Consider the following 13,005-nt stretch of genomic DNA (forward strand, 5'->3'; position numbering starts at 1 on the left):
CTTGACTGGGGCTCAAGGGTCTACTTCCAAGATGGTGCACCATTGGCTCAAGATGGCTCATTCACATGGCAACTGGCTGGAGGCCTCAGTTCCTTCCATTTTGCCTTCAACCTGTCTGTGGGCCTGCTTGAGTGACATGACAAGACAGATAGCTTCTCTCAAAGTAAGTGGTCTAAGAGAGGAAGTAGGACTGTAATTAACGTGGCTTTTGGAAATGGGTTTTTGAGTTTATACAGTCTTGGTACTACTAAGTTGCTTCGTTTCTTCATGCCTGTAACAGCCACTATAGTTGGCAGTAGTGTGGACTTCACAAGAGTGACTAACTTGCTTTAACGTGGGAAGCAGATGAGTCCGTGTCGGAAGATGTGGAGGGTGGGAGATAGCTCTGGCACTGAAACCAGGAGAAGTCTTAAATAAATGACTGTTACACATTGCTGAAAGCAGTGGTAAATTATCCTTTTTTAACATTTGGGATAGAAGGATTTGAGCATGTGTTTGGCCCAAACCTTCCATTTCAAAGATGGCAGTTGAGGGCATGAGAAGGGTAATTTTACATAAATATTTCAGAGTATTTGTATTTAAAAGAGTCATCTATCTTTAATTAACCTTTGTTTGTGGGTAGATTATTACAGTAGAGTATAGATAAGCCACCTCTGGACTTTCCAAGCTCATTGTGAACAAAGACAAGGTAGTGGCTGGCAACAAGGTAACCAGAAATATGATTCTTAGCAACCTTTGAGTCATGTGAATCTGAATGCAGAAAGAGATCAAGATTATAAACCTAATCCTCCCACACATGAGTGGGACAATGGATTGTTGGGAAATTATACAGAAAGTTTCTTCTTCTGAGCCTCAGAAAAATTAATGGAAAATCTTGGGTAACTTACTTAACCTTGCTAAGACCCATTTCCTCTTCTATATGAGGCTGATGATGGCAACCCTGTAGGATTATTGTGATAATTAGAAATAATCTATACTAAGTGGGTGTTCAATAAATGGTAGCTGATTTTAAAATTATTATTATGACCATCATATTTTTTCTTCAAGGCATTAAGCTCATAACCAATAGGCTAGGAGAACCTAGGAGAACCTTTATGCCTTTGGTTCTCAAAACTGCATCAAGGTATCTGAAAAGTGATGGTGGGAGAAGGGGGAGATGCTCCAGTTTACTGCAGCCTTGTGAGGTAGTGTTTCCCCTGAGACCACTTGCAGCAGAATTACCTGGTTGTTTGTAAAAAATTCAGATTCTTGGATCCTGCCACAGATCTACTGAGTCAGTATATCAGGGTCTGGAACCATGTAGTGTGCTTTTTAAACAAGCAGCCCAAATGATTCCTATGCCCACTAAAATTTGAGAACCACAGCAAAAGATGTTTTGAAACCCTTATGGAGCTCACAGAAGGCAAAGCAGCTGAATTGATCTTAACCAGAAGTTTCCAACTTTTAAAAAATTATGTACCCCATCAATAAAACCTTTTGTATAACATAATCCTAATGTTTGTATATTTATACTTTTATTCATAAATTATTTACATGTACCATGATGCTAAATATCCTATACATTATAAAACAAAATAGAAATTTTTTAAAAGATGATATAAAAACTTTTTGTGTAAACTTTAATATTTTCATCCCATATCCAAGTGGATCATACGGTATATCCTTTGGGATTCATACTCCCTAACCTGGAGACCAGCAGCTAAACAAGCAGTGGTCCCTATGGTTGTGTTTATTCAATCACTTATTAAGCAAACATTTACAGTGTTCTTTCCAAATGCCAAGCCTGTTCTAGGCTCAAGGGCTCACTGTGAGTGATCATTTCCTTCTGTCATATTGAAGCACTAATAACATCACTACCTCACCGTGTCTAAACACTTTGTTATTTCCAGGTTCTGTGGGTCAGAGTGTTCAGCTCATCTCCTCCAGGCAGTAGAGTGGTGCTGCATCTAGTTCAAGGCTATATTCAAGGTCACAAATATATAACTTAACAGAATATTTGGGATTGGGGGAAAGTCCAAGACAGTCATGGTAAGCCACAAGTAAAGGGGGTAAAGCCCTCCCTGAATTAAACAGAGCACCATCTTGGGAAGGTTGTGTGGCACTGTGGAAAGAATACTGCATTTAGTTCTGGAAGAGCTATATGTCTGGGCTTCATTCCTTACTGGCTGCATGACCTTCTGTAAATTATTTACCCATTGAGCTTCTGTTTGCTCCTTTGTAAAACAAGGATAATAACACTTTTTCTGCTTACTTAACACAATTGCTATCACAACCAAACTCTTCTCATCTTTGATAATAATCCTGTTGAATGCCAGGCTTGATCAATCAGTTGTCGAACACTATGTTTTACTGAGTGCCTGATGGATATTCCAAAGCGTCACCAAGTAAGTAGAATTTCACTTTTCCTGATTTTACTAGAACAAGCAAGTTCTTATTCTTCTGAATTTAATAACTACTCACCTTCCATCTGTCACCCTTCCTCTTCCAGAGAGATTAAGAGAAGTGACTTCAAAGCCTGGCTTTGCCACTTTGACATCCAATTTCCTTAAACATAGTTCCCTCATCTGTAAAATGAGGATAATGATATTTACCCCCTAAATTATTGCGAGGGTTAAATAGGATAATTTATGTAAATGTTTGGTACAATTGGAACATAGTACAAATTGAATAAATGATTGAAGAGGTACTCTTCAATATGAAGAGGTACTCTTTCAACAAATATGAAGAGGTACTCTTTCAACATTTTGGTAAATGCAAACTACAACTTGATGCATCCATTCAGGGATGGATTTCACTTGGTGATTCTGAAAAAACAAGTGATTTGACCTTACATCTTTTATATGATTAACCTTCTTACCCTGGTTACTGAGGATGAAGTTAAAAGATAGATTTCTTTTAAGATTCAGTTGGAGAATGAATAATGACTAGCTTGACAGAATGGAACTTTTTACTATGTTTTAGACTGGTCTAGATTTAAGAACTGCCCCAAACATGAAGACTTAATATTTACTAGAAATAAAAATAAAAGGAAAAAATATTGCTAATAATCTTATTACAGTGAGATGTGATCATGAAGTAATGAGCCGGTAGTCTATACTATGTGCCACAACAAAGCTTTGATCCTGACTTTTAAATTATGTGATACAAATCTTACCCTATTATTTAATAACGGTGGATTTTTTTCTTGTTACACAAGCTATTGACATAGCTTAAGTCACTTACTTTATGACTCATGATGTAATAGACTGGCATCTCCTTCATCCTTACTTATACAAAGATGATTTGATTATATAGGCACACTTAGCTGGTCATAACTTACCTTCATAATAGGCCTGCAGTTTAAAAAATGCCCAAAGGACAGACCAGTATTTGTTCCTAAGTGAATTTATAGGCCAGTTTCCCTTAAATGGCCTAAGTATAAACCTAATCTTTAAAACAAGGGTTCTTCTCCTCTTGCCTGAGTTTGCGGTCGATCTTCTGTTTCTAATTTCTCTTGATATCTTAGTCTGCTTTCCTGATCATTGTAGACTCACAGGAGCATAGGGTATTTGAACAGTGAAGAACCATAAAGATTTGCTGACTATTTCCTGATTCTTTAGAAGTGAAAACCATGACCCAGGCAAGTCATTCATTTTCATCAGCTTCAGAGTAGAGAAGAGACTCCAAGTCAGGACTCTCAGCTCTGCTCCTGGTTTATTTCTCCTCAACTCAGCTTCTTTCAGTTTCCCTGACTCCTGATTTGATTGTTTTGTTCAAATGTATAAAAGTTGGTAAAATCAGATTAATCTGAAACATGGTGTTCATTTCTTTCCCTAGAACAAGCCTTGATGTGTGAGTGCAAACACTGGTATTTCCAAGTTCTAACCAGTGAGATGTGGCAAACTGGGACGTGGATGAGTCCCGGGTTCTGGCTGTACTCATCCCATTATACCTTTAGTATTGTGATTCTTATAAATTGGGTATAAAATTATCTAAATTGTTAGTGAATATTCACACTGAGAAATCATGTTTATTTCTCCTTTTCCACTGCAGTGTGACTTAGATGAAGTATTCCTTAGTGAATTAATTACACTGGAATCCCCCAACCAACTTCAGGATTTTACATATTCTAAATAGATTTTTAAAAACCTAAAGTATTGATTAATAAATTAGATACTGAAGAACCAAAACTCATTATTGAACTTTAATTGACGAGAGCTACTGCAAATGCTAATCTGATATCCTGGGAGTTGTAAATATTGTATAGTAATAATATATTTTATATTATTGAAACAGAAAATCTATTTAACACAAGTAAAAGTAATAAATTTAGCAAAAAAAGAAAAGTAGGTGTATGAGTGTGGCACCAGAATGATGGAAGACAGGCTCCCAGAATTATCTGTGTTATAATTTACTGGTGTATGTTCATGTATTGCTTAAATACCTTTCTTTAAAAAAAAAAAAAATCACACTGTTTCAGGACACAGAGAACTACAATTATATCTGGGTACTCAGTTCATTAGCATCTTTTCACCACTGGCCTTAATCGGTTTTACATCAGTAGGAGTTAAGAGCATAACAGAAATCTAACAAGTGTATGAGGATCAACATGTGGCCTGATTTTAGTCAACAGAGAACTGAAATTGTGCCAATTCAACTGAACCTGTGGCCACATTCTGTGTTTACTCAAAATAGATCATGCATTTGTAGTAGTTTCTAAGGGATTGTTTTAAATAAATAACACTTTTGGGAATTGATTCTCTTCTCAAATGCATATTGAGTGATTTTTTTTTCAACTGACTTAGTATAAGAAAAAAAGTAAGAATGAAAGACAAATTATTTTTATTTAGAGCCCTTGATAACAAACATCCTTTCAAAGTAATTTTATCCTCCCTTTGTTCTGTGACTTAAATTTCTAAAATGGTATATGTTGATAAAAAGTCATGTTCTGGTGTATGTTTCTCTTTTCCTTCCTCACTTTTGAGCTCAGCGTAGCAATGCATTTACCAGCAATACAGGCAGAAATTATTTTCTCCTTCAATTATTCCCACCCCAAGGAGGTAGACAAGGTATTCAAAGTAAAGAAAAATATAAACCAGACCAGGAAAGGACCACTGAAAACTTTGCTGAATAAAATTGGTTTAGGAAAGAAAAAATATCCCAAATGTATTTGTTTTGGGGTTAAAACGTTTTCTTTTCTGTGTATTCATTCATTCATTCTGTGTGAGGAAACTACCCTGGAGGCCAGAGACACAGAAATGGAATGCACACATCTAATGTTCATATTCAAGAAGAGATGCATACACCCAAAACCATAGTTCAATATAAAAGTGCTGGAATGGAGATAGGAAGAGAGCTATGGGGACCCATGGGATTGACCACCCCAGAAAATGGGAGGCAGGAAGGCTTCTATGAAAGGGTCCGTGGGATCCTTGAAGCATGAGCAGAAATTTGCCAGAAAGAAAAGGAGTTGGAATTCCAGAGATAGAGTTAATAAAATGTGCAAAGTCCCAGAGAGAGACAAGGCTATGGTACCCTGAGGACAGTGAGAACTCCTGTACTGCAGATTAGGAGATAGGATGGGACCAGGTGGTTAAGGATTTTATTCACTATAGTAGAGAATTAGGACTTTATCCTGAGGGCAATCAGGGGCTGATAAGGCAATGAAGCATGTTATAAACCATGGCCATTTAAAAATAAAAACATAACTAAGGAAAATTGGGAGGAAAAAAGTAGAAAATGAATACCTGTGCTAATTTCCTCAACTTTCATAGGAAAGGAGTCAATAGGTATATCTAAAAGTCAGGCAGAAAACAGAGGCCATCTATATTGTCTAGTCATTACAGGCAACCTCTAGAACTGAATATGATGCTAGAGGTAACAAATATCAGGAGACAAAAGACAGTAATTTAGACAGAAGGTTCTATGAGAATTCTTCTCATCCTTTACAGCAAGAAGTCAGTACATATGGCCCAGAACTGGTAAATCAAGAAACAGAAATTAGCAGCAGAACTTAAAATAGTTGCCTCTGCAAAAGGAGGCTTGTCTGGAAAATACTTTCTGTTGGTTCTGATACTTGGAATCCCCTGTATTAGGTACAAAAGGCAAAAGGAGCATAGTTGTTCTTTCTTTCTCTTTCATTACTTTCTCCAACAGGGTATTTATTGGAGAAAATAAAGGGAATTACCTTTACAAGGCAGCTTCTTACCTCCTCTCTCGGGAGAAAGTCTCCAAGGGGATGTTTATTACTTTTCTATTCTAGGGTCAGTCAGTCTTCAACCCTATAATGAGAAAAACAGCCTTTAGCCCATGCACTAACGATAAAATATAGGCTCTTAAAGATTTCAATGAGCTTAAAATAATTAGTACTATTGTCGCTTCTCTACTTTAGGTACAGAAAACCTAGGGGAAAAGAAATGTAAAGCCAGGGCTTCCCCGGTGGCGCAGTGGTTAAGAATCCACCTGCCAATGCAGGAGATACGGGTTTGAGCCCTGGTCAGGGAAGATTCCACATAAGCCCGTGCGCCACAACTACTGAGTCTGTGCTCTAGAGTCCTCGAGCCACAACTACTGAAGCCCACGCGCCTAGAGCCCGTGCTCCGCAACAAGAGGAGACACCGCAATGAGAAGCCCGCGCACCGCAACAAAGAGTAGCCCCCGCTCGCCGCACCTAGACAAAGCCTGCATGCAGCAACAAAAACCCAACCCAGTCAAAAATAAAATAAATAATATAAATAAATTTTTTAAAAAGAAATGTAAAGCCTTTAATCATAAGTTAATTGAGAAAAGACTATTAGCCATACCATAGGTACTAAATTAACAACTTAACTGTTTTCTATTTCTTCACCACTTTTCATGAATATTACGGAAGGTTCAAACCTTATTAAAACTGTCTTAATGGCTTAGGATAGAAAAAATGTCAGAAAGGTTTTAACTTTCTCTTAGAAACAAAATCTTTGTGACAAAAATTCAAGCTAATTTTTTAGAAGCCACATTTTAAAAAAATCAACAACAACCTGCTAGAAGATTATGCTACAAAGAAAAGAGTCAGTATCCCTAAAAAAGGAAAAGGTCATGGCATCCATCATTCCTCAGACAAAAAGAATGGCATCAATTGCACTATATTGCAAAGCCAGTTTTTAAATATTCCTCATGGTAAGATCATCTACAAAAAAAAATCAAGGCATAACCAATAGGCCTTTCTTCTTCTCATGCAAAAAATTATATATATTTATGAGGCCATATTCTATAATACTTAAGTGTATAAGGTTGACTCTATAAGATCTGGGTTAGAAGCTCAGCTGACACTAACTGGGTGACCTTGGAGAAGTCATCTGCTCTAAGCCTTGGTTTCTTAATAATACTTGTTTCACAAGGTTGTGGTGAGGATTACCCTGAAGAACTGATGTAAAGTGCTTTAATACAGTGGATAGCACAATGTTAGCTATTCTAAGTAGTATTTTATTTATTTAACAGAAATATTCCCTATTTTTAAAAGTACCCTTTAACAGAAATATCCCAGGCTGGCAGTTAACTTTGAAAAAGTGAAAAATCAGAATTTTGTTTAGTTAGATGCTATGGATCCAACAAGGGATACCTAAACAGTGTCCTAGAGAAGGACATCTAGAACCCAGGAGGCAGGATATGACATCACCCAGCCCCTCGCTGACGGCACGGTCTTTATCGGGGCCATCTCCTTCTGGAGGTGAACCTCTTCCCAGGGGTGCCTTTTCATTGAGAAGCTGTTTTCTGACAGCAAGAAATGATTTGGTTGTCATCCATTAGAGTGAAAAGAGTGGTTATCTGATCGAGGGTAACTCCTACAAAATATAAATCCAAATGCCAAATGCCAACAAGATTTTTCTTTGACGGCTTTATCCTAACATGTTGACAATTCCAGGGTCAGGCAGTTTTCTCTGGGCAGAAAATGGAGGTGCTGGGGCAGAGATGGTATAGAAAATAACACACTCACATGCGGACAAGACATGCGATGTGCAAAGTCAAAAACATCTGTTATCTGTCCCTTTAGCAGGAGAAAGTTTGCCAACCCCTGCTGTAGAGTCTAAACACTTAAACTTTGAGAAACTCTGCCGTAAGGACTTCAAACTGGAAGCAATAAATGAAAACGCTGATTTCTGCACAACTAATGATGTGACCATGTTCTTTTAGTCACGGTTCTGGGATATTGAATAGAAAAGGACATTTTCCTTCTTGCATCTATTTGCTTGAATTATTTATATTTTAAATCATTCAAAATTAAATGATCGATTTATTGGGTGACACTGAGTTGTCATTCAATCAGAATCATGTATCATTTGTTCCGTCATTGGGGTTGGAACTCCGAACAGGAACAGGAACTTTCCTAAAGTCAAAAGCCTTCTGGGTCATACAACACTTGAGTGTTACCACCCAGCAACAATAACACCCCCAGGCGAGGAGAACAACTCAAAATCTCTGAAAATCAACTTTTCCCATGCTTTTGGCGTCAAATTTATTATTGTGGAAAAACCTGAATGGAACCTATGTGGGCTGTTAAGGGTCCATATCCTACCCAGCGTGACTATTCAGACTTCTCTCTGCAGAAGTATTGACATGGTTGGTCAAGTCTGCCCGAGACTGCTGACTATGTAATGAATAAGGAAGCACATTCTACCTTCTAAAACCTGAGGTGAAAAGTCTGAATCCTGAACCCAGCTTCCTAAAGGTTTTCAATAAAGAATTGTGGACCTATATTCTATTTGATTATGATTAAAGCAAAAATGGGAACTGTGTGCAGGAAAGTGTCACTACTTTGAAACCAACAAAATTCTTTTCCCACAATGCTCCCATATATGTCCCTCCAATTTTTTAGTGTTTACAAACAGTGTAAGCCAAACTTTCATTCCAGTAAACAAGTGAATACAATGACTGGTAGTTTTCTCTTTTAAGGATTGTGTACACAGTAGTAATGTCAGGGTTATAAACACGATGAATAAAAACATAAGTATTCTTAAAGTGACACACACTATTCCCTCTCCATTGTTACCACTCCCAACTTAAATGAACTTAATTTAAAAAAAATCACTTTTTGAATCTCTACTATGTGCCAGGCAATAAGGTGGGTACATTGATGCACAGAACAGGCATCTTCTCCTATAAGAAGACAATGAGGTTTGAAAGTGGATATATAGATGTATGTATTGACTTATTCATTTATTTAGCAAATAAATTTATTGAGCACCTGCTACAAACCAAGCACTATTGCAGGTGCTGGGAATTTAGCAGTGAAAAAAATCCCTATCATAAAAAGCTTACCTCCTAGTAGAGAGAGATAGATAAGCAAAATTAATTAATATAAAGCAGAGAAGAAAATAAGGATTGTCAGAGTTGGGGACGTAATTTTAAATAAGGTGATCAGAGAAGGTCTCACTGATAAGGTGTCATTTGATAAAATTGGTAGAAATGAGAGTGCCATGTAAATATTGGAGGTGGGAGGTGTTCCAGGTACAGAAACTAGCAAGTGCAAACATCCTGAGATAGGAGGGAACTTGGCCAACCTAGAGGAGTAACCAGAAGGCCAGTGTGACTGGAGCAAAGGGAATGGTCCAGGGCAGTTCAGGAGCTAGATGGATGGTGGCAACACTGTTGAAATTGAGAACATGGATAGGGAAGATAATGAGTTTAGATTTCAACTTGTCTGCAAGCCATCACAATGAAGATACTCAGTTTAGAGCAGGGGTCCCCAACTCTCGGGCCACGGACCGGTACCAGTCCCCGGCTGGTAGCAGGAGGTGAGCAGCGGGCGAGCGAAGCTTCATCTGCCGCTCCCCCATCGCTCGCATTACTGCCTGAACCATGCCCCACCCACCATCCATGGAAAAATTGTCTTCCACGAAACCGGTCCCTGGGTCCGAAAAGGTTGGGAACTGCTGGTTTAGAGCACATGATGAGGCTGGGTACTGAGATTTGGAAGTGGTCAGCACTGATAGGTGGAAAGAATTTTTTAAAGATTGCATGATAAGTCATTCCATCATATATTACAGTCATCCTATGTAATATTTGGGGGCAAAATATACTAAATATTTTGGGACAAATTTATACTAACAATTTCTTTTGTTTTTCTGGAATTTACATTTAATTTGGCATTCTGTATTTTATCTGGCAATTCTAATCAGTATTCAACTGCCCTGAGAAAAGAGGCGGATACACCAGTTAGGACACAATGACAAGAATCCAGGCAAGAGGTGAGGAAGCCCTAAAATTAGTGTTTCATAAAGGATCCTTTGCTTGACTAGTATAAATGCAAATTTTAAACTGTAAAATTGAATCAATTAATTTGAATTGATTAGAAGCATAATGATTTCCTATAGAGGTACTGCTCCCTCAGGGTCAGGATTATACCTGTGTGCTTTGGTTCATGAGGGGCCCCAACATCTGCTGCGGCTCAGCTGGGGGCTGCAGTAGCTCACAGAACACTTACCCCTGGAGAGGCAGTGAAGAGCTAACACCCTGCTAGGCTGTCCTAAAGGGACTTATCTGTAAGAGGAAAGTTCTATGTGCATCTTCGCTTCAGTAGAACTTGTTTACTGTGTTGAACTTGACATGAATAAGAAAACTGAAAGTCCCTATTGATAGTTGATACAGCTTTCCTTCAGGAAACGCTTTTTAAACCACACAAATTTTCAATATAGACTCATGATTTGGCTTTAAAAGTAAGCTGATGAAAACAAAAAAAATAAATCCAACGGGGACTTCCATGGTGACACAGTGGTTAAGAATCTGCCTGCCGGGGCTTCCCTGGTGGCTCAGTGATTGGGAGTCCGCCTGCCGATGTAGGGGACACGGGTTCGTGCCCCGGTCCGGGAGGATCCCACATGCTGTGGAGTGGCTGGGCCCGTGAGCCATGGCCGCTGAGCCTGCGCGTCCAGAGCCTGTGCTCCGCAAGGGGAGAGGCCACAACAGTGAGAGGCCCGCATACCACAAAAAAAAAAAAAGAAGAATCTGCCTACCAATACCGGGGACACAGGTTGGAGCCCTGATCTGGGAAGATCCCACATGCCGTGGAGCAACTAAGCCCGCGAGCCACAACTCCTGAGCCCACATTCCACAAAACTACTGAAGCCCGCGAGCTTAGAGCCCGTGCTCCGCAACAAGAGAAGCCACCGCAATGAGAAGCCTGCGCACCACAATGAAGAGTAGCCCCAGCTCGCCGCAACTAGAGAAAGTCCGTGTGCAGCAGCAAAGACCCAATGCAGCCATAAATAAATAAATAAATCCAACATATCAAAACTATTTCAAAATACAAAATATTTTCTTCTTTCAGGGCAGCTGTATTCCTCATGCATTATACACTATAAACTGAATTCCACAGGCCTTGATCTATCTTCAGCAAACACTGAAGACCCCATTGTCCCAGGGCTCTGTCTCAAGAGAGCTCCCGGGAGAGGAAGAAGCGAGCAACTGCATATGCACATACACATTCTCAAGGTGGATTGGTAGACCCTACACTGAAAGTTGCTTGGTTTTTCTTCAGGCTCAAGTTCCATGATCAGATATATCTTTAATGGCAAATAAATTCTTTAAAGCCCGTAAAGAGATGTATAATAGAAATATGACTAAAGAAACATGAGTGACATCCGTGCCATTTAACTATAGGACATTTTCAACACCCAGATTTGAATGTAACTTGAGTGAGGGTAGTAACCTTAGTCTGTGCTCTGTTTGCCAGTGTGGTTCGCAAAAAGGGGGCAAGATGAAGAATCCACAGCAGCCAATCATGATGTTCAAGGGGACGTTGAAATCCTTCAAAGCTTTTCATTTCTAAGCTTGTTCAAGGGCAGCTCAGTAACCAAAGGCAGACATTTCAATTCTTTCATTCACTCAGTAAATGTCTGTTGAGGACCAATAAATTGCCAGGCACTGTGCTGGGCTCTGTGCTTCAAGAACAGAAAAGCCATTCATTTGTAAACTGGAAGAACTGCAGTGTAGAAATCTGCCCTTTAAAAAGGTGACCCTAGATGCTATCTAAAAAGAAAGTTAGTATACTAAAAACTACTGAATTGTACACTTTAAAAGGGTTAAGCCTATGTGAGTTATAGCTCAATTTTTGAATGGAAAAAATAAACAATTAAAAGTAAAAAAAAAGTGGGAAATTAGAGTATAATTAGATACCATTCCTTTTATACCCAACAGGAGAGAGGCAGTAAATCTAATAATTTTTCATTAATAAAACTCTAGAAATTGCCAAGTTAGCCTAAGACATTATCCAAAAAATAAGCAATATAGTTTAAAAAATTTAAAGACAAAAGTGAGTGTCTTTAATTTCAAAGTAAAAACTGATTTCTTACTGTCCACGATAAACAAATAAAATGACTGATATAAGAGAAAAGAAAAGCAAAAGGTAGGGAGAACCTCTAAAATGAAGAATTTTTCTGGATTCTTGGCCAGTTATTTTTAAAGGGAAATGATTTTTATAATATTTAGGAGTAATTCAGATACAATTTATCTTTTTTTCAATAAAAGCTATTTAAGAGCTGTCGAATCTTTTATTCTACTACATAGTAAATTTCAAAAAGACATTAGAAAATTGTTCTATGAATTAACAAGTCACTGTTTTATGAGTTATATCTAATTAATATAATATTATGAAGATTTCTCTAAGTAAATCAAACTGCTTCACAAGATTATCTAAAGCCCTACTGGAATCTTAAAAAATTATTCATGATACTTGTTAAAGACAGTAAGGAAGACTTTATTCAAGGTGGGCTAGTACAATGGGGTTTTTTTAGTAGGGAAGAGACATGGGCTCCCAACACAAGGAAAAGCCAAGGAGCAGAGAAGGGGGTGGGAGCAGAGAGCAGGGGAGGATTGGTGAATGGAAAGGTCCTAAGAGGAAACATGAAGGGTTCAGGATTCTTGCTGAAGGCAGGCCAAAGTGATGAGATATTATGTGGGGTTGACGGAAGACGAGGAAAATAATCAGAAATAGTTTATAAAGGCTGAGGTTTCCTTTTTAATCCTTCCCTTAATTCACATACTCAGCTGACC

At 38.4% G+C, this 13,005-nt stretch overlaps 1 protein-coding gene across 6 annotated transcripts in view; it reads right to left on the bottom strand.

The window, feature by feature from the left end:
- HMCN1 (hemicentin 1) overlaps window positions 1–13,005 on the bottom strand; it is an 883,583-nt gene that overhangs the window by 868,157 nt on the left and 2,421 nt on the right. For all 6 annotated transcript variants that reach the window (XM_079903114.1, XM_079903100.1, XM_079903116.1 and 3 more), the window contains exon 2: window positions 6,188–6,260. The gene's annotated coding sequence lies outside the window, so the exon portion shown is untranslated. The remainder of the gene's footprint in view (window positions 1–6,187; window positions 6,261–13,005) is intronic.

This window comes from Stenella coeruleoalba (assembly GCF_951394435.1).
Source record: "Stenella coeruleoalba genome assembly, chromosome: 1".
In the NCBI taxonomy this organism is placed as follows: domain Eukaryota; kingdom Metazoa; phylum Chordata; class Mammalia; order Artiodactyla; family Delphinidae; genus Stenella; species Stenella coeruleoalba.